Here is a 6092-nt window from a genome sequence, read left to right as displayed (position 1 = left end):
CATTCCTTCCCCTCCGTCCAATCCCAAATCCTTATCCTGACCCCTTCCCAGTGCTATATAGTCGTAATGGCGTGGCGCTTTCCCCTGATAATTACCTTACCCCACTCCCTCTCCCTCCCTCTCCCTCTATCCCTTATAACCCTCTCCTTTTCTCTCCTTCCCTAGCCTCTCTCGCTCAGAAAATTTTCACTAAAATCCACAATTAAAGATGAATCCCTGGAGATAGAGGGGGATAGAAGGGGGGGGGGGTAGAGGAGGAAGAGGGGGGATAGAGGGGGGGGGGGGTGGAGGGGGATCAGTTCAATTGAAAGCATGGACATGGTGGATATAAGAGGGGATTACCCCCGCCATTATGGGGACTCAACCAGCCGGGAGTGGACACCGCTGGTAATGGGGCCGGCCACCCATTAAGGTCTCCAATGGCTTCCACAACTAATCATTTGCTTCAAACTTGTTGTATTTGGTAATTATTCGCGGCCTGAAATTTTGACCTTTAATATTTAGGGTCTTTAAGCTGTGCGAATAACAGCACGGCTCAGTTTGGTAACGGAAAGAGCTAACGGAAGCCAAGAGAAAGAACTAACAGAAGCCAAGAGAAAGAACTAACAGAAGCCAAGAGAAAGAACTAACAGAGGCCAAGAGAAAGAGCTAACAGAAGCCAAGAGAAAGAACTAACAGAGGCCAAGAGAAAGAGCTAACAGAAGCCAAGAGAAAGAGCTAACAGAAGCCAAGAGAAAGAGCTAACAGGAGCCAAGAGAAAGAGCTAACAGAAGCCAAGAGAAAGAGCTAACAGGAGCCAAGAGAAAGAGCTAACAGAAGCCAAGAGAAAGAACTAACAGAAGCCAAGAGAAAGAACTAACAGAAGCCAAGAGAAAGAACTAACAGAAGCCAAGAGAAAGAACTAACAGAAGCCAAGAGAAAGAACTAACAGAAGCCAAGAGAAAGAGCTAACAGGAGCCAAGAGAAAGAGCTAACAGGAGCCAAGAGAAAGAGCTAACAGGAGCCAAGAGAAAGAGCTAACAGGAGCCAAGAGAAAGAGCTAACAGGAGCCAAGAGAAAGAGCTAACAGGAGCCAAGAGAAAGAGCTAACAGAAGCCAAGAGAAAGAACTAACAGAGGCCAAGAGAAAGAACTAACAGAAGCCAAGAGAAAGAGCTAACAGGAGCCAAGAGAAAGAGCTAACAGAAGCCAAGAGAAAGAACTAACAGAAGCCAAGAGAAAGAACTAACAGAAGCCAAGAGAAAGAGCTAACAGGAGCCAAGAGAAAGAGCTAACAGAAGCCAAGAGAAAGAACTAACAGAAGCCAAGAGGAAGAATTAACAGAAGCCAAGAGAAAGAACTAACAGAGGCCAAGAGAAAGAGCTAACAGAAGCCAAGAGAAAGAGCTAACAGACGCTAACGGAAAGAGGTAACCGAGCCACGTTTGAGGCTCAATGGGCGTAAAAGTAGAGCTGAAAGAGTCGGGTTTGGTCATGTCGGACCCCAGAATGGTGGTTCCCTCCAGACTGGTGCAGACTGCTGGTGAATGTGTGCAGGTGGTGGTGGTGGTGGTGGTGCTGGTGGTGGTGGTGGTTCTCTCTGGTGGTGGTGTGTGGTGGTGTATGTTTTCCGTGATGGTGGTGAGTCAAGTATGGGGATCACATAGTGCCATACACAGGGCACTCTGATGAAACTTAGGACGGGTGAGGACAGGAATTCAGAGAATGACAAAGAGGTGTGTGACGAACTCAACAAGAGGTTCCAGGAGGGCTTCACAATAGAACAAGGTGAGGTCCCTGCACTAGGAGAGGTGGCGGTAAACCAGGCGGCCTTGGAAGGGTTCGAAATTACAAGAGACGAGGTCATGAGACACCTGATGGATCTCGATATGTGAGAGGCTGTTGGTCCGGACAAAATCTCACCATGAGTACTGAATGAGTGAGCAGAAGCACTTTGCTTGCCACTCTCCATAGAGTAGAGTAGGTGACTGGAGACGGGAGACCCACCAGAAATATGGAAGGGGCTAATGTAATCCCAATATACAAAAAGGGTGACAGACAAGAGGCACTGAACTACAGGCCAGTGTCCTTGACTCGTACACCATGCAAGGTGATGGAGAAGATTGTGAGAAAAAAACTAGTAACACATCTGGAGAGAAGGGACTTCGTGACAACCCATCAACATGGGTTCAAAAAGGGGGTAAATCTTGCCTTACAGGCTTAATTGAATTCTACGACCAGGTGACAAGGGTTAAGCAAGTAAGAGAAGGCTGGGCGGACTGCATTTTCTTGGACTGTCGGAAAGCCTTTGACACAGTACCGCATAAGAGGCTGGTACATAAGCTGGAGAGACAGGCAGGAATAACTGTAAGGTGCTCCAGTGGATAAGGGAGTACCTAAGCAATAGGAAGCAGAGAGTTACAGAGAGAGGTGAGACCTCAGATTGGCGTGAAGTCACCAGTGGAGTCCCACGGGGATCTGTACTCTGACCTAAAATATTTCTGATATACGTAAAATGATCTCCCGGAGGGTGTAGACTCATTCCTGTCAATGTTTGCTGACGATGCCAAAATTATGAGAAGGATTAAGAGAGAAGAAGACTGTTTGAGGCTTGAAGAAGACCTGGGGCCAGATTCACGAAAGCACTTACGAACGTGTACATCTTTTCTCAATCTTTGGCACCTTTGTTTCCAATAATTAAACAGTTAATGAGCTGCGAAGCACCAGGAGGCTGTTTATAACAATAACAACAGTTGAATGGGAAGTTTTCATGCTTGTAAACTGTTTTATAAATGTAACCAAAGCCGTCAAAGATTGAGGAAAGATGTACACGTTCGTAAGTGCTTGCGTAAGTGCTTTCGTGAATCTGGCCCCTGGACAAGCTGAAGGCATGGTCGAATAAATGACTGTTAGAGTTTAACCCAAGAAAATGTAATGTAATGAAGATAGGTGTAGGGAGCAGGAGGCCAAATACAAGGTATCATTTGGGAGATGAAATTCTTCAAGAGTCAGAGAGAGAAAGACCTGGGGGGTTGAAATCACGCCAGACCTGTCCCCTGAAGCCCATATCAAGAGGATAACATCAGCGGCATATGCCAGGCTGGCAAACATAACAGCCTTTAGAAACTTGTGTAAGGAATCATTCAAAACTTTGTATACCACATATGTCAGACCAATCCTCTTAGAGTATGCAGCTCCAGCATTGAGTCCATATCTAGTCAAGCATAAGACTAAACTGGAAAAGTTTCAAAGGTTTGCCACCAGACTAGTACCCGAACTGAGGGGTATGAGCTACGAGGAGAGACTACGGGAATTAAACCTCACGTCGCTGGAAGACAGAAGAGTTAGGGGGACATGATCACCATATACAAGATATTCAAAGGAATTGATAGGGTAGATAAAGACATTCTATTTAACATAAAGGGCACACTCACTAGGGGACACAGGTGGAAATGCCCAAATGAGCCACAGAGACATTAGTGCCCATATTCCATATTAGTGCCCATATTAGTTCCACCGAGACCAGATAGTTCATATAAGATAACTCCTTTGTTAGCTTTTTCAACAAGGTCTTCCGTATTCTTGAGGTTTGTAATTAAACCTGAATTAGCTGTGGATATATTATACCTGCCTCCAGTGTCAGGTCTGGCTCTGAGACCTGATCCTGGGTGATCTGTCTCCTGTGCGGCAATGTTGTCATAAGTGGGACAATATACTGTTTTGTTTTGACTGAGACACAGTGCTCAAAAGAGCCATAGAGACATTAGAAAGAACTTTTCTAGTGTCAGAGTGGTTGGCAAATAGAATGCACTAGGAAGTGATGTGGTGGAGGCTGACTCCATACACAGTTTCAAGTGTGGATATGATAGAGCCCAGTAGGCTCAGGAACCTGTACACCAGTTGATTGACAGTTGAGAGGCGGGACCAAAGAGCCAAAGCTCAACCCCCGCAAGCACAACTAGATGAGTACAGGGCGCCACACACCCAGGGTGCCTCACACCCAGGGTGCCTCACACCCAGGGTGCCACACACCCAGGGTGCCTCACACCCAGGGTGCCACACACCCAGGGTGCCACACACCCAGGGTGCCACACACCCAGGGTGCCACACACCCAGGGTGCCACACACCCAGGGGTGCCTCACACCCAGGGGTGCCACACACCCAGGGTGCCTCACACCCAGGGTGCCACACACCCAGGGTGCCTCACACCCAGGGTGCCACACACCCAGGGTGCCTCACACCCAGGGTACCACACACCCAGGGTACCACACACCCAGGGTGCCACACACCCAGGGTGCCACACACCCAGGGTGCCACACACCCAGGGTGCCACACACCCAGGGGTGCCACACACCCAGGGGTGCCACACCCAGGGGTGCCACACACCCAGGGTGCCACACACCCAGGGTGCCACACACCCAGGGGTGCCACACACCCAGGGGTGCCACACACCCAGGGTGCCACACCCAGGGGTGCCACACACCCAGGGTGCCACACACCCAGGGTGCCACACACCCAGGGTGCCACACACCCAGGGTGCCACACACCCAGGGGTGCCACACACCCAGGGTGCCACACACCCAGGGTGCCACACACCCAGGGTGCCACACACCCAGGGTGCCACACACCCAGGGTGCCACACACCCAGGGTGCCACACACCCAGGGTGCCACACACCCAGGGTACCACACACCCAGGGTGCCACACACCCAGGGTGCCACACACCCAGGGTGCCACACACCCAGGGTGACACACACCCAGGGTGACACACACCCAGGGTACCACACACCCAGAGTGCCACACACCCAGGGGTGCCACACACCCAGGGGTGCCACACACCCAGGGTGCCACACACCCAGGGGTGCCACACACCCAGGGGTGCCACACACCCAGGGTGCCACACACCCAGGGTGCCACACACCCAGGGTGCCACACACCCAGGGTGCCACACACCCAGGGTACCACACACCCAGGGTGCCACACACCCAGGGTGCCACACACCCAGGGTGCCACACACCCAGGGTGCCACACACCCAGGGTGCCACACACCCAGGGTGCCACACACCCAGGGTGCCACACACCCAGGGTGCCACACACCCAGGGTGCCACACACCCAGGGTGCCACACACCCAGGGGTGCCACACACCCAGGGCCACACACCCAGGGTGACACACACCCAGGGTGCCACACACCCAGGGTGCCACACACCCAGGGTGCCACACACCCAGGGTGACACACACCCAGGGTGCCACACACCCAGGGTGACACACACCCAGGGTGCCACACACCCAGGGTACCACACACCCAGGGTACCACACACCCAGGGTGCCACACACCCAGGGTGCCACACACCCAGGGTGCCACACACCCAGGGTACCACACACCCAGGGTACCACACACCCAGGGTGCCACACACCCAGGGTGCCACACACCCAGGGGTGCCACACACCCAGGGTGCCACACACCCAGGGTGCCACACACCCAGGGTGCCACACACCCAGGGTGCCACACACCCAGGGTGCCACACACCCAGGGTGCCACACACCCAGGGTACCACACACCCAGGGTGCCACACACCCAGGGTGCCACACACCCAGGGTGCCACACACCCAGGGTACCACACACCCAGGGTGCCACACACCCAGGGTGCCACACACCCAGGGTGCCCCACACCCAGGGTGCCACACACCCAGGGTGCCACACACCCAGGGTGCCACACACCCAGGGTGCCACACACCCAGGGTGCCACACACCCAGGGTGCCACACACCCAGGGTGACACACACCCAGGGTGCCACACACCCAGGGTGACACACACCCAGGGTGCCACACACCCAGGGTGCCACACACCCAGGGTACCACACACCCAGGGTACCACACACCCAGGGTACCACACACCCAGAGTGCCACACACCCAGGGTGCCACACACCCAGGGTGCCACACACCCAGGGTACCACACACCCAGGGTGACACACACCCATGGTACCACACACCCAGGGTGCCACAGAGTGCCCTCCCTGCTCCCCCAGGTGAGCGGCTCCCCTACACAAGGCACCTAGGAAAGAGGTAATGAAGATGTAATTATGGAGGAAGGGCGACCCCTGGCGGCCATCTT

This window comes from Procambarus clarkii, chromosome 62, assembly GCF_040958095.1.
Source record: "Procambarus clarkii isolate CNS0578487 chromosome 62, FALCON_Pclarkii_2.0, whole genome shotgun sequence".
NCBI lineage: Eukaryota > Metazoa > Arthropoda > Malacostraca > Decapoda > Cambaridae > Procambarus > Procambarus clarkii.
The sequence above is the reverse complement of the archived record's forward strand: the minus strand, read 5'-3'. Positions refer to the sequence as shown.